Below are 21,294 nucleotides of genomic sequence, written 5' to 3' on the forward strand. Positions count from 1 at the left end.
AAATACATTTTAAATGTTTTTTTTAAATAGAGCAATGCTCAGTCACTGTCCTTTAAGATTTCAGATTTTTTTTAAGTTAAATTCTTTCCAATCAGGATAAAAATGTAACTCTCAGGTTGTTTAAAGGCAGAAATGCTTGCAGTTGCTTTAGATCTGGCACTTAATTGTAACACTATCACAGGTAAAAATCACCAAGAAAGCTGCCTGAACACTTATCATGTGCTAAGAATTGAACTGGGTATTAATGCTCACAAGCTCACATTTCACAATCATCAATATCCCTTCTCTGTATATAAGGTAACTGAATACCAGTACTATTAAATAAATGGCCTCTCCCCTCAACCTCCAAATCAAAAACCACACAGGGAGCATCAGAAACAGCTAGGACCAAGGTCCAGGCTCTCAGCACTCCAGTTCTGAAGTCTCAGTCTGGAAATGATGCCATCTGCCATAACAAACACACAGTGAGTATCTGTCAAGTAAGTGGGTTACTGTAACAGTGAGAGGTTGTTGCTTCTCACTTTAAATGATAAACTGACTCACTTGAGTACTGACACATAACAAAGTCGCGGCCCAGGCCGTATAGAAAGCTTAGTGATGAGAGTTACATCTTCATCTGACGGGAAACTCGTCAAGACTCAGCCCATCTGAACATAACTGTGATCCACTCACCTGGCTTCTAAGTCACCAAATGGCCCAAGAACAAATTTTGGTTTTTAGTTAAAATATATATATATAGACTTATGAGAAGCGAGAAGCATGGAGAAAATAACAAGTCAGTCAAAAGGATTTCCATTTTGTAATTCCAAGTAGATAAAATGACAACTAGGATGATTATACATCCTACATTATTCTTAAATAACAGTTGAAATAAAACATTGTTTTACCAGAATATATAGAAATCACTCATTAATAAAGAATGGTGTTTTATATTTCCCTTTATGTGTGTAAACATAACTCTAAGACATAGATGTATAACTTATAACAGTTTTTTATTAACTTTAAATTTCAAATTAAATACATAAGAAAATTTGTCCTAGGCTGGCTTAGATCTTTCTGTTGCTTAGACTAGCCTAAAACTTTGTAGCTCTCTTGGCCTCAGCCAGGTGCTTTTGTGTAATACCTTACTTTTATTTTTAAATTAGATTACCATGTAACAGATTTCCATATGGAACTTTGTGGGTTCTCCTTCTGTGGATTCTCCCTGGACCAGCTATGTATTGTAACCTTTGGCCAAGTGTTCCTCCTTCACTCTGTTCTATTGTGTTGCCCCCACTTTGGAAACCTCCGTTCCTTTGGAGTTTCTTGGCCTTTATTGTTATTTATTCCTTCCAGAATATACATGTTTAACAACTAAAAAAAGAAAAAATATATATTTGAAGAAAGAAAATTGAAGAGATAAAATGTCATAAGTAACAAATTCAGGCCCCTTCCTTTGACTATATAAGCACAAACTTCATAAAATAAAAGAGAAAATCGCAGAACTTAGACTATGAATCAAACAGATTTTAGAGTATTAAATTTCTATAATCTAAACTAGAACTTCACTAATAGATCAGCACAGAAAGGTTTATGACATAACATATCGTGACAAAGTGGTCTTCCTGTTGTTACAGTCTACTGACCACCAAGACACAAGCAGAGAGCAGAAAGGGGGTCCGTAATAAATGTTCACTGACTAAATAATGGCATCTGGACAAGAATGAGAGATGTTTGTTATGGTGTAATCTGTACACTGGACATTTTGGAACCTAAATGGTCAGTAATCAAAAAGAATTATGAAGAAAATAGATATAATAAAAACATAAAAACAAATGATCCCTGTGTAAGGAAATAGAAGATGAACATAAACCAAATGTCAACAAATCACTCCAAAAATGCTCTCCACTCATGGGTACGTTTACCTAGACCCTCTAACTCCTACATTTTCTTTGCCTATAAAACCAACACCATGTCATAGTTTCTGCCAGCTCTAGACGTAGCCTGGTCCCCTTGTACTGCAGTGATAGTGGCTTCTAACCCTGAAAAACCACCTCCATGGGGGACAGGTGAACTGGAGAGAGTACTTCCCTGGACTACTGATTTCAAGCAAGGAACTACTTCAGCAATGTTCTCTTTCCTTTGAAAAGAATTTGTTTGTTTGTTTGTTTGGTGTCTGTGTGTGTGTATGTCTGTGTGTGTGTGTGTACTATTTTTAGTGTGTGTAGATGGGGGGAGATCTGGGAGAAGTTGGGGGAGTGAAAATAATATGGTCAAATACATATATACCTACACACACACACCTGAAGATAGAATGGATAGATAGATAGATAGATAGATAGATAGATAGATAGATAGATAGATAGATAGATATCTTCAGATTCTTGCCAGAACATAATACAAATGGCCTCTAGTCTGAAACCTCTTGGGCCAGGCCTCCACTGTCTGTATCTCTCTTGCCATTCTGATACCCTTAAGTTCTTCAAGAATAGCTCAGAATCTCTGTATAAAGTATTTTATGGCTTCTTTAGTTCCATTGTTCTGTGGTGGCACACGCCTTTAATCCCAGCACTTGGGAGCCAAAGGCAGGTGGATTTCTGAGTTCGAGGCCAGCCTGGTCTACAGAGTGAGTTCCAGGACAGCCAGGACTATACAGAGAAACCCTGTCTTGAAAAACCAAAACCAAACCAAAATAAAAATAAAAATAAAAATAAAAATAAAAATAAAAATAAAAATAAAAATAAAAATAAAAATAAAAATAAAAGTTCCATTGTTTCAGACTCTTGAAAATTCATATTGAAAATGAGTTACAAAGGCCCAAGTAGCACATGATCTTGTCACAGCAGTGGCACGTGTTGGTAAGAGTTTTCAGTACTACCTCCTCCTTCTCTTGTTGCTGGGACAAAATGCCCAGCAGAAGCTGCTAAGGGAAGAAGCGTTTGTTCTGGCTCAGGTCTGGGACACAGCCACTCATGGTGGAAGCTGGCAGAGATGAATGCAGATGCTCATCACCTTCCTTTCTCTTCCTTCTTATGCACTCTGACCCCCAGGCCATGGGAAGATGCTGCTCACAAGTAGGGTGCATCTCCTGACTCAGTGAAACCTCTCTGGAAAGTCCTCCTGGCAGGCTGAGATTAGCAACTAGGTGATTATAAATCGAGTTAGGTTGACATTGAAGGTTCGCTACTGTACGATTGTAGGAAGGGAAATGTAGGAAGATGGTCATGTCAGGGAGCTAACACATGGGTAATTCAAGTGGTTTCACCCTCCTTTCAATCAGCTTCACCCACAGGAATCTGAGGATGCAACCATTTGCTTCCCCCTTCTCTACCTTCACTTACTCTCTACCTGAAGAGTAGAGAGTACCATTAAAATACTAGACACTCCTCTATCTCTCTGTCTCTGTTTCTGTCTCTCAGTATCTCTATCTCTCTGTGTCTCTCTGTCTCTGTCTTTTTGTCTTCTTTCTCCTTGACTTCCTATATCACTGTTCTCTGAATTTTTAAAGGAGGGCCTCCCACTAAACCAGAAGTTCGCCATCTTGTCTGGAGTGACTTACTGCCTGACTATAAATCCTGGGATCCTCTGGCCTCTGCCCCCTCGCCCTCCCCCTGCCCCCCAGCTGCACTTGCTGCCACTGCTCTTGGTACATGCTACTGCCACTGGATTTTATGTGAATTCTGGGAACCTAAGTCAGACTCCTGTGCTCATAAGCACTTTACACACTGAGCTAACTCCTCAGCACTTACACACTTTCATTGGGAGCTAAAAAATTCTAAAAGATAAGAGTAGTGCTTCCATGAAACTCAAGAAGAATGAAGACCAAAGTGTGGACACTGTGCCCCTTCTTAGAATTGGGAACAAAACACCCATGGAAGGAGTTACAGAGACAAAGTTTGGAGCTGTGATGAAAGGATGGACCATCTAGAGACTGCCGTATCCAGGGATCCATCCCATAATCAGCTTCCAAACGCTTACACCATTGCATACACTAGCAAGATTTTGCTGAAAGGACCCAGATATAGCTGTCTCTTGGGAGGCTATGCCGGGGCCTAGCAAACACAGAAGTGGATGCTCACAGTCAGCTATTGGATGGATCACAGGGCCCCCAATGGAGGAGCTAGAGAAAGTACCCAAGGAGTTAAAGGGATCTGCAACCCTATAGGGGGAACAACATGATGAACTAACCAGTACCTCGGAGCTCTTGTCTCTAGCTGCATATGTATCGAAAGATGGCCTAGTTGGCCATCACTGGAAAGAGAGGCCCATTGGACTTGCAAACTTTATATGCCCCAATACAGGGGAATGCCAGGGCCAAAAGAATGGGAATGGATGGGTAGGGAATTGGGGGGGGGTATGGGGAACTTTTGGGATAGCATTGGAAATGTAATTGAGGAAAATAAGTAATAAAAATATTAAAAATTAAAAAAAAAGCCGGGCGTGGTGGCGCACGCCTTTAATCCCAGCACTCGGGAGGCAGAGGCAGGTGGATTTCTTAGTTCAAGGCCAGCCTGGTCTACAAAGTGAGTTCCAGGACAGCCAGGGCTACACAGAGAAACCCTGTCTCGAAAAAACGAAAAAAAAATAATAAATAAAAAATAAAAAAAAAAAAGAGTAGTGCTTCCTGCCGGGCGTGGTGGCACACACCTTTAATCCTAGCACTTGGGAGGCAGAGGCAGGTGGATTTTTGCATTCAAGGCCAGCCTGGTCTACAAAGTGAGTTCCAGGACAGCCAGGGCTATACAGAGAAACCCTGTCTCAAAAAAAAAAAAAAAAAAAAAAGAGTAGTGCTTCCCACTCAGCCATTAAATCATCCCAAGGACAGTCTTGAAGGGAATGGGAAGATGAACACTACTTGAAAAACATAAATTAATCAAACTAGCTAGAGGTAATGTGTGTCTGAAATGAGAACACAAGTTAATCAAAGATTGTTGACTTGAGAGTCTCTGATAATTTCTGAACTGATGCTCATCAATACACACACACACCTGTTATTTTGAATGTCTGATTTTTATTTTACTTTGTTTCAAGAAAAGCGTGCAGTTATATTGCTTGTCCCCTTAATTTTAATTCACAGAAGACAGAGAATTTATAAGAAAAGTTTACTAAACCTCAGAGCTGGGACCATGTATCTCAGCACAGACAACTGGGTTTGGATCCCCAGACCCATGTAAAAGCAGGGCACGGAGAGGAGGGCCCTTGAAACTCACAGACCTGCCACCCTAGTTGATTCAATGATCTCCACGCTGTGGGCCAGACTTGTGTCAAAATAAGGTGGAAAGAGATAGAGGAGAAAAGCTGCTTCATATGTTCATATGCAAGTATGTACACACACATACACACACATACACACACATACACACACACACACATACACACACATACACACACACATACACACACATACACACACATACACACACACATACACACACACTCTCACACACACACACACATACACACACACACACACACACACACACACACACCAAATTTACTAAAACCCAAACAGCCATCAAATTTCAAAGCATTTGAGTTTCTAATCAGAAAACAAATTTATAACTTCACATCTCTAGAATACGCTCTCATATATTCTGAAATTCTTTCACACAAATCACAAAAGGGCTAAAGGCAAACTCTCAAGCTGAGCACTTCTGAACTAAAATGGATCTAATGCTGGATTTTTTTTTCGCCCCTAGAAATCACAATTAGTGACAGTGGCATCACGGTGAGTTTCTTTACATATGCCATTGTTGGCACGCATTGTGGATGATGGAATCTGTGGGAATTAGAACAAGCTACTTACTTTAAAAAGCAGATTCTGATGGTTACCAAAACTGAACTGTTTATTCATTAGCTCTGTGAAAATTCCTGTTGATGTTTACTGAAGAAAGCAGGAGAATAGTTCAAAGCAAATAACATGGTTACAGATTATCATCAACTATATGGTAAACCACACAAACAACTTAATAGGCTAATAAATCATAAGCTGTCGAATGCTCAAGAAAATCATAATATGATTCTTTCAATTTTTAATATGTGGGTTTTTTACAATTTGTAATTATATAGACATGATCATCATTTGTCTGCTTAAAGAACTTTTCGTTACTGCTAATTTATCTTTCTTTGAAAAGCAAGAGATTATAATAGTTCCTTTAGCTGGTGCATCTCAGATGTGTTACAGAAGGAGCCTTGAATACAGAAAAACATAGAAAAAAGCATGTCATTGTTTTCAAGCTTCATTTCTTCTTATGTTGTCAGGAGGAAGAAAGGCCTTTTAAAAATTGACCAATGCAATATCGTTGGTATTCATATTCTCGTGGAATGACAAATACGATCAAGTGAGCACCAAATGCTCACTGTCTACCCCATGCCAATCATAGCCAGACTTCATTATGGGAAGAGCATAGGCTTTGCAGCAATTGTAAAAATGTAAACAAGGCTCTAAAACTGACTCCAAAATAAATGCATAAATGAAGTTTTGATTCTAATTTAAACAATTCTCTTAGGTATGATGTTCTTTGTTCAAATGGTCTGTTTTGATTGTGATGGTAACACTGGTTATTCTTCAGGGATCAGAAACACCTGTTTCTTAGTAAATTACCTTTCCTAATGATTATAATAATTCTAAACACTAGATTAACTTTCAAATGAAAATATCGTTTTATTTATTTTTTAAATTGTTAGTGGAAAATGTGAAACAAAAAACAGACCATACTTTTGTATGTCAGCCCAAATATTCTTTCCAGTAAAGTATGAACCACGTCTATATTAAAAATGCTTTTCATAACCTGTGTTGATTTTTACATGTTTTTTATTTATATTTATTTAAACATTGTATTTGATTCTTAAATTTGAAGAAAATGTTATAAATAAAAATTTAAAACCCAGAAACAACTGCCAATATTTTGATACTGGTTTTCTTCAAATTACTCAGCCATCTGCCTATCTCTCTGTTTTCACCTTTATTAATATAAAACCAGGATGACATGAAATATATTTTATAACTCACTTCTTTTGTTACTGAGCCATTAAAATACATTTTAATGAAAATCATCAAAGGACTTTTAAATGTCTGCTCTCTTCAAAGAATGAAGAGCATGCCAACTTGAGTCATGAAGAGAAATGTCAGCTCAGTCCATGGCAGCTGCTCTCTTCCCTGGGAAGGAAGGGGCTGCTCGGGAGTACAGTAGCAGAGACCTCACTGCTCACAAAGTCACTAGTGGGAGAAGAACAAAGGCCCTTCTAATGCCACTAACACAGATGTGCCCAAAGGCACACTGTCACAAACAGTTAAGATGACAGCTACGCACAGGTCACTGGGTGACAAGCTGGGTCAGCTGCTTTACTGGATGCCCCACTCTTTCTCCATCCACTATTCAGTCTAAATACTGTTGAGGGGTCCTTTGGCTAAACTAATTTTAACAAAAACATTCCAGATACTTGAAGATGCAGGACAATGGCATTTATTTTACTCTGTATTGAACTTGGAATCAAATGTGCATACAAAACAAATGTTTTGCTAAGATGGCAGTCATTAGAGCAAACAACAAAATATACCCTCTATAAATTAGCATCAAGACTTCTTAGCATAAGGGGGTTGATTCATTTATTCAACAAGAAAAAGATTTTTTTTCCATGTTGCAACAGAAAAGAATGATCAACAGACATCTTCCTGCGAGTTGGAAATATGAATGAACTGAAATGGCTCTGTAGGTGGGTGGACGTCATTCTTGGTTATTGCTTTAGATTCCATGGAGCTGTGGGTGTGTGTTGGGGACCAGGGGTTTTTGTTAAGAATAAAATTCAAAAGAATAGGCCAAACAAATTGGCAATAATTTAGCCTACTTTAAAAAACTGCACAGATTGGTATGGGGTAAATAAATAAAAGTAGTGAGGAAAGGGACTGATCCAGAGGTCTGTGAATCCTACCTCTCTCTTTGCCTCACAGCTGCACATTGTGTAGATACTTTAAGTTTGTTTTTGTATCATCATTGATTCTGAAAGTAGTTACATCATCAAGTTGTGAGACCAGTAAGGAAATCAGTTGCTCTAGATGCTATAAGCATTAATCTGTAAAGTAGTGATGGCTGTGTGGTAAGCATTCAACAAACAACAGCTACAAGTTTCTTTCCACCAAATTTGTATGGACAAAGCTGAGTCACTAGAGCATGACCTATCTATGACAAGTTGTAGTCACAGTACTAGGAAAGGATTGAGGTGAGTTAACTCAGGCTAAGCTTCTGTGAAACAGGACATAGACTACAGATCTCTGTAGTTGAATGCTTTGGAGGGTCAGGAATTTGGCTCCTTAGATGTTTTCTGCCTCTTATTTAGCCTTCATGGAGAGAAAAGTATCTTACTACTTCTTTCACTTCTCCCTTTCCAAATTACTCTACCTTATTTATCCATCCCCATTTCAAGATACCCAGTTCAAGTAATAATCGCATGTGAAGGTCTAAGATATGGGATGACCACCATGACAAGAGCATCAAACCTCTCATGGTGCATGCTAAGAACAGGGTTTGGGCACTGATCATCCCGCCTTAAATTACTGAGAAACTTCACTCCAAATATTAAATCTCCTTGGTTTCAGTGTTCTCTTCAGTAAAACACAGATAAGTCACTCATGTTACTGGTTGTATAAGATACTGAATGATAAGACATGCACAGTACTTGATAAAATTGATAAGCCTCAACTGTTATTATTTATGATTCAATGCTACCTGTATTAATTTTATATAATACTTACTACTATGGAAAAATCTCCCTTTCTTTTCCCTAGTTGACTATCATGGCTCCCACTTTCCTTCCAACCTTCTAAAAGATAGAAACTAGATTCCTTCACACACCCAGTTCTTTCCAGCTGCCCATGTTGGCAATGCAGGTAATTTTATATCACTCTGTAGTATCCACAGTAAGCTTTGCTTTAATTAAGTCAACACTGAGAAAATCATGTATGTATGTATCACAACATGACTCCGATTCTCATTTCTGAGATGCACACAAACCTGAAAGGATGATCAAGGATTTAAAGTCACCAATACACCAAATGCTACCCCACATTCTGATGTTTCCCCATGGTTCCTTCCAACATGAGAGGAGTGTGATTGCTGTACTGTGCTGTTTATTCAAAAGGATTGAGATAAAGAACAGAAAGAGAAATGAACTGGAACTGTGTCTGCTGAGGTCAGCTGTGAGGGGAGAGGGGCAGAAAGTACTTCAATCCTTAAGAATGAAAGTGGGAAGCCAAGCAATGATCATGGAAAAAAAAGTCCCTGGGCAGTTTCTTATGAAAAAAATTATAGATATATTTACTAGTCAATTGTTCTTGACAAAAACTTCAAGTCTAAGTATAGGCATTCCAGAAAATATATGTAATTCAACTCTGAAGTTGGGAAGATGCTCAGCAGCTAAGGGATTGTTCTGTTCTCCCAGAGGATCCAAGTTCAAGTCCCAATACCAATATTGGGCAACCCACAACTGCCTGTAACTTCAGCTCCAAAGGAGGCATTGCCCTCCTCTGGTTTCTGCAGGTGTGTACTAATGAACACACACACTAACACAATTAAAATATGTCTTTAGAGCTAAATGTTTTTCTATACTGACAAACATCCATGTAGCACTAATGTTAAAGTTTAATTTATAAATTAGAAACAACCAATAAACAGAACAACATAATCCAATCAAATTTGTGACTTGTTACTTCTGAAAATTATCCTTTAAATATTTGGTCCCTGACGGACCACAGGAGACTCACACTGTGGCAGTGGATGAGCAAGAACAATTGTTTAATGCTTGTTTAAAATTCTTTTGTGCTTCGCTTATTTTCAGAACATTTTCAAAACTGCTCTTCCTCATTTCCTAGACACTTAAAAGGGTCTCATCTGACTTAACAATTCTGGGGTACAGTATATTAGCTAACACTATGCCTTGTGTCGTGGAGGATGGGTATTGCTTTTTCTATTACTATGCTCCTTTCTCTAATGTTCAATTATCATATTTTATTGCCTCATGGAATACAGAATAGCAACAGAGTGAGGGCAGCCAGTCTTTAACCTGTGGTAGCCTTCACAAAATATACTTCCAGCCTGGGGAGGCAAAAAACATAAAGTGCTGGTAAGTTACCATAGGGCAGGGATTCACATGAAAGAAGAACAGTAATCCTGCAGGGGTGACAGGAACTTGAAAGCAGAAGCAACCTGTTCTTCTAGAGCCCAGGATCAGAACTAATCCCAGCATGATAAAACCCAAGTGCTCTGCCAGAAAAGACAGAAGATGCAGCTGTGTGAGTCTAGGAAGATGAGCTGATGGTAGCTTCGGGGAACAGTATCAACACACCCCTAAGTGCTCTGGTAGTGCTTCAGTTTCCCTTTTAGATGAAAACACTGAAGGCTGTTCCCAAGGGACTTTCACCATAGTGATGGGAGAGTGGCACCAAGCATGCTGTGGAGAGTGGCCAAGCCATATGGCTGTAGCCTGCACTCATGCCACAAAGCATCACAGAGTGGGAGACTTGTGAGTGCTTAAAAACTAACCATCAGGGAGGAAAAGTCCTGGGACCCCATCTTTGATGCCATCCAGGAGACCCGCATACTGTGAGACAGTAAAATAGACAATTTTCTACTTGTTTCTCAGCCTTATCATCAAAATTGTCAATTAAAGACAGTGTCACTTTAGATGCGGTTATATAATCCAGAGTGTAAAATAGCCTCTGGTTTTTAAAAACATTGTCAACCTTTCTTTTTCTTTCAAATACAAATGACACTTCTATCTAAATTAAAGTCAGGGATACTTTCAAACTAAATTTGTGCATGTGAGAATGGCGTTACTTCTTTAATATCATGTGAATCAGTCATTTCAAGCAAGTATAGACTTAATTTGCAACTTATAAAGTCATTTTGTGATTGTCAACATCAAGACCAGTAAAGCAATAGTTATAACAACCATCAGTTGCAGGTTAAGTGAGAAGTATAGGAAAAACTAGTTTCCATTTTTTTTTTAACCAGGAATGATTTGGAATTGTTAGTAAACCAAAGATGCCACTTCCCTCTGGCCATGGGAATGGTTACTATGTTAGTATAGAAGAGCATCTATTACTCTCAGATGCAAGTACACTGTACTCCTCTTGGGAAATCCAACAGGACTGTTTATGTGCTTGCCCTTCCCAAGGACATCTAGGCAATTTCACAATTGGGCATGCTCAGTAATGCCTTTATGTTACTTCTGTGTGTTTTAGTGAGGTTCTAGATGGCAATCCTAAGTCTCATTGTAAATTTTTACATTCATCAGTCATCAACAAAATACTCATAAATGTCACCTCTCCTTATCAAATGTAACCCAAAACTACTATGATTGAAGCCAAGGGGCTTTTGAGATATTTCAATGATCTTCAAGAAATGGGTCTTACATGAAACTGAAGGGAACCATCGAATATCATTGAGCAAGGAAGTTCTACTCTGTGTCTGTCCTACGTCTGAGCAGGAGCCCTGGGATCCCTCCCTTCCAGCTTCTGCAGCAGCAGCACTGGCAGCCTCTCTGTCTCCTCAAGAGAGCCTTCTGGCACCACCTAAGTGTCTGAGGGCTCTGGCAGCTGCTTCAGTAAAGGGCTGTTGATGTGTTTCTGCAAACCCTTATAATAAGACATAGAAACGATGTAGTTAATTTTCGTTGAATAGAAATGTTTATAACATATGTATTCAAAACATAACACTGACAGGAAACTGAGAGGCTTCCAGTTTTTTTAATTTTCCTCCAGCACAGTTTCTTGTATACCATCAAAACCAATGATGGCAACCCCATGTGAAAGACAGGCTATCACCATCTGTAAATGTAAATGTGCCTATGAGTGCTCCAGTATGAGCTGGAGAGATGGCTCAGCAGCTAAGGGCACAAGGGGAAATTGGGCTTGTTTCCCAACACCCACATGTAGAATTACAGTTATTCATAACTACAGTTCCAGGGGATCCAATGACCTCTTCTAGACTCAACAGGCACAAAGCACACACATAAGATCCATAGGCAAAAATCTCGTACCCAAAGTAGAAATAAGTAGGTTATTTTTAAAAAGAATATTGCAACATTATATGACTTAAACTATCAACAGCATTGTCATGATACTTTGGGTTTGACTCCTGGAATCAACAGTTGGAAAACTTTCTCTTTCCAAGACACATTTGAGAGGTGTGTCTCTGTCTTACCTCTGGCTATCACACTGGCCTCTTCTACACAGTGTTCTTGATGAGCAGTGGTCCAGAAACCATGGGCGATATTGTCCTCTGTCTGGCTCACATCCACTGAGCAGTTAAGTTCTCCAGGTAAGTCAGGGCAAACTGAGGATAAGCCTGGAAAGAGAGAAAAAGTTGAAAATAGTTCCAGATTTATATGTTACAACTTGAACCTGAGACAGATAAATTAGCAGTAAAACGGTCCAGCTAATAAATTTAGTATTTCAGGTCAAATCACTTTGGTTGACTTCAGTTTTTTTTTTCTGTTTTGTTTTGTTTTTGTTTTATTTGGTTTGTTTGCTTACTTGAAGATATTTTTGCTAAGAAGATAATCTTTATTTTAATGCAGCAATTGAAATATCTAGGACTGAGGAGAATGTCTCTTGGGAAAATAAAATCCCAGAATGACGTCACATGTTAGTAATGCCAGCACAGTGGAGGAGCTTGATGAGAGACAGATCCCTGGGACTTACTCGCTGGACAGCCTATTAGTATTCTGCCTGCCAGTGAGTAATTATTCTCAAAAGCAAGGTGGGTAGCGGCTGAAAATTGACATGAAATGTTGGCCTCCACACACATGTACATGTACACACACATACACACACACCAACATGAGCACAAGTTGACACATATACACAAAACCCTCATGTATTAATAACTAGTTTTCATTTCTTTTTTCCAACGTGACTGTGAACACATGTGTATATATGTAAAAAGGGTGCAATTGCTGTATGACTTGGCAGTACTCAATTCTGCTCAACAACAGACAAAAGGATCCAGAATGGGGATGAAACAGCCGTGTGAAGTAGAGATAAATGGTTTACACTTATCAGACATATACTAAAAGCATTAGTCTGTTAATATGGCCTGAAAAGAATAAGACACCACAAATAACTGAAGAGCCATGATTTATTTTCACTAATAACCACAGCAGCAAACATTTTGGATATATAGATATAAAAACAGCCTGCAGGGTACACAGTAAGAATGGATTGTTGAACCAGCCACACATGGTGTGCCCTGCTGCTTCTCATGGGATTATCTGCCATCTGCTCATCTGGAACACCACCACTGGCCCAGTGTGCCTGCCTGCACACACTCACCATCAGGGACAAGTGATGCTGCCCAGATACAAGACTTAGAAGGTGTGGCCCTCCACCCATCTGTGTTTTATTTTATATGCACTATCTACCCATCTCCCTTCCTGCACATTCTGTTTTGCTTTAAGTTGATGGAGGAAATTATGATCTGAGCATTTTAATTTGGCTTGAATGTCTTGCTGTTTCATGAGCTCTAGGATAACTTGCCTCTTAATACACCTCCAAGATATCACTGCATCAAAGGACTGTCCCACAGAGCCATATGCTCACATCTTCATCCCTGTGACAGCTTTGGGAAGAGCTGCTATTAAAGATGAAGGGAGAGTCACAGCGAAGTTCCTGACATGCTCAGTGTCACCGTGCTTACATACTAATCCAGAAAGTGATGAACATATTATGTATGACTCTCTCCAGGTATACTCTCTCAATTGTCATACAAGGTTCTTATTTTATTTTGTAAAGTATGGAATTACGGTCTAACAACAACAAAAACAACAACAGCAACAAATACCACGAGGAGTTCAGAAAATAACTAATAACTGAGTATCTTATACTGTCCCCCAAATAAAATGATATTAAATAACTTAAAACTTTAAACTTTGGTTAAAATAATGAATGAATAGAGGCTGGAGAGATAGTCCTCTGGTTGAACCAGTAAACTGAAAAATAAAGACAAGTACACAGAAAAAATGAGGAGGAGAAAATTATGCAAGTGATAAGCATGGTGAGCAGAACTCCTGTTGGATTAATCAACAACTATCAAAATGTTCAGTGTGTATTCCCTCTGAGTTAATAAACCCATACAGAAGCATATTCATTGTAGCATCATTGTTCACTTCTTCTTAAATGTGAATATCCAGTAAATTTTCAAACATAGCATTTATAGGGATGTAAACAGAAAGATGGTCATACTTTGTTATCAAGCAGAAAAATTATGATCACAAGTTCATATGCATATCTGTGTGTTATGTTGCATCTAACTAATTACAAATTATATTATATCAATGATAATATTTGAATAATATATTGAGAGGTGCTTTTGCTTTTCATTTGTAAGAGACGGGGTGTCATGTAACCCAGGTTAGACTCAGTCCTGCAATGTTGCTGAGGCTGGACTAAAATTCTTGATCTTGTCTCCATTCCAAAGGTCTGAAATTGTAAGCATGTGTCACCATATGCCTTCTGCTCATAATTTTATTTATATTTTATTTAGTTCTGAATTGCTAGAGGTTTTTCTTCAAGAGTAACATATGCTATTTTTTATTACTTAAATGAGAACCCTGGAATGTGTGACAATATATACATAACTTTTGGGAGTATGCATAGAAATAACTCTGAGAAGTAAAATAAGGAAGAATCTGAAGATACCATATGTGTTACTGAGTTTTTATAGTAACCCTTTTCCCACATAAACATTACTCTTATACAACTTTGTAGTATTCTTTATAAAAAGTTAAGTAATTTCTCTAGTCCACATGTTATGCAACATTAGAAAAACACTCGTGAATCCCCAGGTTCACCCAAAACATTAACAAGAAAGCTTAAAATTTGATTTCTTTTCATTTTACCTTGAGATTTATATCACATCTATTGTACTGTGTTGCTTTCTTCTTATGTAGGCTCTTACTGTCTTATACATGACCATGTCACTTCAGCTAAAAAGAGCATGGTAAGCAATGGAAAAGATTTCCTACATTGCTTCTACAGGAAAATATCACAACTTTCAATATGAGGGACAAAGAAAAACAGAAGGACAATATTATCTATTTTATAGATAAAGTTCCAGCTCTGATTTCATCCTATACATACATACTTTTGGCATAATGTAAATAAACCTAGGTGATATTGCTTTCTTACCTCATATTTTCCAATTCATGCCATGCAGGAAACCATGGAGTCAGCCTGGCTTAGCTGAGAAACGTGTGCCGGGTTCTTCAGGTTATAGCCCATGACTCCTGGGACACAGTGTGCCTTCCAGTTCCCGAGAGCCCAATGGACTCCCCCAAGCAGAGAGACACTCAGGTAGCCTTGTGTTTCTTTGTATGTTACCCTTGGTAGTCAAGGAGGCATGAAACGTGGCAGGGAAGTTGCTCTTAGACATTAATCTGTGTGCCTTGTGTGGCTTGCAAACTTCATCGTATCCTGGCAACTACAAATGCATTCATCCTGGCAATCGCCTTTACAGTCTGTTTCTGATAAAGGTGTACAAGGTCTGGTTGTTCTCACTAAAGTTGTCACAGCCTCAGTCTTGCTGTGGCTCCTCCAACCTGAGCCTGGTTTCATTTCTTGCAGCCAACTGAGGTGACTGTGGCTGGGTAAGTAAGCTTGGATACTTGCAGGGTCATTAGCAGTTTCATCTCCCATCATCAATTTCCCTACAGATTTGTGATGTAACTGCTCAGTACTCCTAATGAGAACAATCCATACTGTTGTATACAGCCTGTTGGTCTCTTGGTATCAAGCCTCACCAGCCTAAGCAAGGCTACAAATGAACATTTCTCAAGGTACATCAGCGTACTTCCCACTTCAGGGTGAGCAGCTGGAATTGGGCATTCTGAATTTTAAAAATGTGACCTTTTGAAAAAATAACTTTGATAATGCTGCCAAACAGACTCTCAGAAATAGTGTACCATTTGTATTCTTATCGTGATATAGTCCCTTTCCTTGTTTGCTAGTGTAGGTCTACATAACCTAAAGAATTGGCAGAGGTGATAGATGATCTTATCCGACACCAACGCTTCTATATTCCCCTTGTTGCTTCTTTACTTGATCCAATAGCTCATGTTGTGAGTGGCAGCATGTGGGGAGGACTGCCCAGAGTTGGATTAACACCTCTGGTGGAAGCAGTGCTGTGTGTGTGTTCAGGCACCAACTTTCTGATCTTGATTCAGCCATAGACATCTGAAGCTCTTGTTTGAAATATTGGCCCCATTCTCATGAGAAACTCCAAGTTAAAACTGCCCAGTAAGGGACTGAAGAGATGACTCAGTGAGTAAGAGCAGTGGCTGCTCTTCCTGAGGACCCAAGTTTGATTCTCTGCACCCACAAGGTAGCTCACAACCATCTTATCTCCAGTTTCAACAGACACTTCTGGCTTCCATAGACACTGGGCATGCCTGATGTGCAGAGATATACATGCAGGCAATATACTTATGTGTATAAGATGATGATGATGATAACAATAATAATGAAAGTAATAAAAATATCCAGTGAAGATACTTTGTATTCCCAGCCCATAAAGTCACAAAACAAAAACAAAAACAAAAACAAAAAGCCACAAAACAATGAATGTTTGCTGTTTGAAGTTTCTGTGCTTTGGAGGTAAAGAAAAATTACACTAATTAGAGGGGAGTGTGCCCCAGTACCTCAATCAGACTGGCAATTGCCAGGTTTACTGTTGCTCTAATGGGAAGAATGTCCAACTATACTGTCCAACAGTCATTGACTCTTTAGTGAGACTGGATGCTTGATTTGGCTTGGCTTTTTAAATTTTTCTTCTCTTGTGTGTTTTCTTTTCATGCCCTTTCCCTTTTCTCTATTGCAGGGTTTAAACCTTGTCTGTTGCTATGTCAGACTTACTACATATTAAGATATTATCTCACTCTCTGATGCTGATGTTGGTAAGAGTTTCTCTATTTCCTTATTTACTGTTTACTTTTGTTTTGTTAAGCTGGGGTCTCTCTATGTAACCTTGACTGTCCTGGAACTCTCTGTGTAGTCTAGGTTGGCCTTGAACTTACAGAGATCTACCTGTCTCTGTCTTCTGGGTTTTTGTATTAAAGACATGAGTCGCCATACCCAGCTTCCTTGTTTACTTTTATTAGCTTAGGAGTTTTTCATTTTCACATGTTCAAAGGCTGTCTTTTCTTGTACAAATTCTGTCTTTGTCTCTATGCTCCTAAAACTGCCTACCTAGCACACTACATTGGGTTAGATGTTTCAGTGTTCGTTTTTCTTTCAAGTATGTGTTCAACTTTAAATATTTAATTTAGCTGTAGTTGGTCAAATATTGATGAAATGTGATTTTATTACCTTTTGCAAGCAAGCAAAGAAATGGTTGACATCAAAAACAAAAAGAAAACTATTATCCAAGTAAAAACAACATAGCAAAATGCAGTAAATGTATTTAAATTTGCCTGCTATTATTATCATTATTAGCTGCACATTACCAATTAGCTGTTCTAGGCCAGGATCTGTGCCAAATGCTCACAGTGCTAGCATAATATCTCCACTTAGCAGATGAAGAATGTGAAGCTCAGAAAGGTTAAGTGATTTGCCTAAGGCCACACAGCTAATAACCGTTGGAGCCAAGATATATTTATAATATCCTATAGCAGCGACCCCCCTCCTTAAAAAATGGCATGAACACAATTTATGATCCAGCTGCAAATAATTACCAAATTGTCCTCCTTTTTATCCTTAAATAGATGGAAATAACTTGGATATAACTAAATGTGGAGCTGGTTAACATTTCAAATGTTTCAAAGCCAAAATGCTTCATTAACAAATAGTTTTTCTTTGTGAATTTATTAAAAATTATAGAAAAATTAGTGATTGTACTTGGGAATGAAGTTTAGAACCTAAACCTACTTAAAACTAACTTGTTTTTTTAAGTAGGAAAGGCTGCATCATCTGCTTCTAGGGATATATTTCTGTGGGGACCAAGGCAACATGGGGACAGAAGCCACACACTGTGCAGGCAGGAAGGCAGTGCGGTGTTTGTTGTAGAGACTTTCATCACTGGGGTAATTTCGGAAACAACCTGAGGAAAGAGTTTGGTTCCGGGGTTTCAGTCCACAGTCATTTGCTCCGCATCTCTGGGCCTGTGGTGAGGCAGTACACAGGCTGAAGGGCGTAACCATGACAGCCAGAGAGGAGCACTGGAGGAATGGGGGAAAGGCCAGCATGGTATGATATATACCTTGCAAGAGAAAACTCATGCACGCAGCCCTGCCCCCACCTTTCACGATGCCTATTAGCTGGTCCGATTTTATCTGTCAGTGGACTGATCCGAGCCAGGATGCTCTGATCAAGTCTCGATGGTTCACCGACTTGTGAACACAAGCCTTTGACACACAAGCCTTTCTGGGAGATGTTTCATATGCAAACTACAAGCACTTGTACTGCAGAAGAAAAAGACAGGGTGGATGTGAGACTTGGTCCTGTGCCACATCCATTGCCGGCCATGGAAAGTGAGAAACCACCGCTTTAGAGGCAGTGTGCTCAGCATCCTCAGCAAGCAGGGAAACAGAAGCCAGGATGCTTTCCAAAGATCATGGAAGCATTCCAGAAGTATGTTCTTTACGGTTATGTTTGTTGGTTTGTTTGTTTGTTGGTTTTAGAGACAGGGTTTCCCTGTGCAGCCCTGGCTGTCCTAGAACTCACTCTGTAGACCAGCCTGGCCTTAAACGCAGAAATCCACCTGCCTCTGCCTCCCAAATAGGGATTAAAGGCGTGCGCCACCACTGCCCAGCAAGGTTATTTTTAATTACCTCTGTGTTATTTTTTGTGTGAGAGTGCATGTATGCATTCATGTGTGTGTGTGTGTGTGTGTGTGTGTGTGTGTGTGTATGTGTGTGTGTGTATGTCTGTGTGTATGTGTGTGTATGTGTGTGTGTCTGTGTGTGTATGTGCATGTGTATGTGTGTGTATGTGTGTCTGTGTGTGTGTCTCTGTGTATGTGTGTCTGTGTGTGTCTGTGTGTGTATGTGTGTGTGTGTCTGTGTGTGTCTGTGTGTGTATGTGTGTGTGTGTCTATGTGTGTGTGTATGTGTGTGTGTGTGTGTGTGTGTATGTGTGTGTGTGTGTGTGTGTGTGTATGTGTGCATATCTGTGATGGTTTGTGCATGAAGGTGCCAGTATTCATATAGCACAGAAGCTCTTGGTCTACCTGGACCTAGAGTTCCAGCTGGCTGTCATGTGGGTGCTGGGGAAAGAAAGAACAAGGGTCCTCTGCAAAGCTCTTAACTGCTGAACCATCTTTCCAGCCCCCAAACCATATTGTTAAAAGTAGTTTAACTAGAATTCTCCCACACAGGGGCATGATGCTCCCACAAACCTTAGACCATCAAAAAGCCCAATCACAGGTATGTGGTACATTTCCCTTCAACTTGCTGGCTGGGGGTTTCCAAAAGAACCTCAAAACAGCCCAGGTTCTCACCAGTGCACTTGGCTGCCCACCAGGACTTGAGGGTAAACTCTACTACAAAAGGCAGCGGTGCATCCCTTAGTGCAAAAATCATCAGGTACTGAACAAATCTTATTTTAAAGTGTAAAGATACAAACTCTGAAGTATGAAGTCAATGAAATATGGAAAATTAATTTTCACCTTGAAAAAAATGTGTTCTAGAATTAAACAAAAACTCCAGGGCAACCATTGAATTAAATCAAACTAAAATTTCAGCTTCAAAGCAAGAGCAATATCATTTGTACAGACACAGAATCTTTCTCAAACAGTTCATTTTGTACAAATCTAAGAACAATTTTTCTTAGGAATAAAAGTCGTGGCTTATTGAATCTTTACCTTAGAATAAATATTGTCATCTGTTCCTAAGATCTGCTTCTGGGACTCATCTCCTCCTTCATGTCTGCAAAATAAAAATAGAATTTATAGACTATTGCTTTTGCTCCACACAGAAATACTTCTAGGGTTTAGCACATTGTCAAGAGGATTGCCATACTCTGTCCATATCATTGCTACTCTTCCAGCACTGTGGATCTCAAAGTGGTGTGTGTCCAACAGCGACAGTAACTAGGGCTTTGAGAGATCAAATACAGTCAGTACAAGTATTGTAGAGGCCAACACCAAGGCCCATGTTTATAATCCTTGGGGCAGGAAGATTGGGAGCATATAAATTCAGTCACAAAGAATGAAATAAAGAAAGGAGGGAAGAGGAAGAGAAGGAAGAAAGGAGGATCAAAGATGTAGAAAGTTCTATATGCTTTCCCCAAAATAATCCTTTGTGAGAAGCAGCTTAGCTGTGTTTAAGGATGAAGAGGATGGTGTAGAAGACAATATCATGGAAACAAAATCGGAAGGAACCTCAAGCAGCTCTCCTGAAATGGTTGGAAAATTTTGTTAAGGCATATCATATATTCTGAACTAAATATGAGCCAGAAAAAAATCTGAAGTGTAATGAAGCTAATAGTGCCTAATTAACTAATCATGTATTCATTAATATCGAGAAACTTTACAACGGGGTGACAAAATGAATTCAATTAAGTGTAACAGGATGTTAAACAGGACTTTTCCGACTGCCTCCGAGTTTTGACAGGAACATCAAAGGTTGAGAACTACCCTCTTCTAAGACAACATCAGTTTAGTGCACTCATCCTCCACGCATACCCTGCTAGGAGAACAGAAAGCTAGACTGCACCGAGTGCTTGCTCGCAGCGAGCATTCCCAAGCCGCATGCTCAGGTGTCTGGTTCCGAAGGTCCCGAATCAGAATCCCAGAAAGCTGTGCCCATGTGGATTCCTTGCTATTCCAGTTAAAATAATCAAGGGGAGATATAGACAAACATGTTCTCTGGGTCAGAGTGTGTAAACATTGAACTGGAATGTTTCCAGAAATAGAGGAGGAAAACAGGACATTGATGATTATAAAACAATAAGAAATGCATTGTTTCTGCCTCAGACTTTGGATGAGGAATTCCTTAAATCTCTTGGAACTTCCTGGGTGTCAGAGCAGCTTTGGTTCTAATGATGCAAGTCTCGCTGAGCTCCAGAATGACAACTGGTCACTAGCTTTAAAAGACTGAGTGACGATGGAAGCTTAGAATTTTCTCTTCACTCCCAACTTCTGGGAAGGGAAAGAAAATGATGAAAATGATGTTACCAATCAATCATGGCTCCATATGAAACTCCTCACTGCAGGCTCATGTGTCAGGAGATGGATATAGGTGGCTCCACAGAGTAGAAGCTCCTGGACCCAGGACTCTGCAGCCATTGTTCTATGTTCCTCAGGTCACCTGCTGCCTTTGTTGTAT

General features: G+C 39.3%; 1 protein-coding gene across 4 annotated transcripts in view; it reads right to left on the reverse strand.

Moving 5' to 3' along the window:
- Nucleotides 1-15,328, reverse strand: part of Dcdc1 (doublecortin domain containing 1) — a 205,708-nt gene extending 190,380 nt beyond the window's left edge. For all 4 annotated transcript variants that reach the window (XR_015044965.1, XM_085829613.1, XM_085829606.1 and 1 more), the window contains exons 1-2: nt 15,164-15,328; nt 12,180-12,323 (exon numbers count right to left, since the gene is read on the reverse strand). The gene's annotated coding sequence lies outside the window, so the exon portion shown is untranslated. The remainder of the gene's footprint in view (nt 1-12,179; nt 12,324-15,163) is intronic.
- Between the last annotated feature and the right edge of the window lie 5,966 nt (nt 15,329-21,294).

Source organism: Mus caroli, unplaced genomic scaffold, assembly GCF_978045245.1.
Source record: "Mus caroli unplaced genomic scaffold, Mus_caroli_1 scaffold_2, whole genome shotgun sequence".
Classification (NCBI taxonomy): Eukaryota; Metazoa; Chordata; class Mammalia; order Rodentia; family Muridae; genus Mus; species Mus caroli.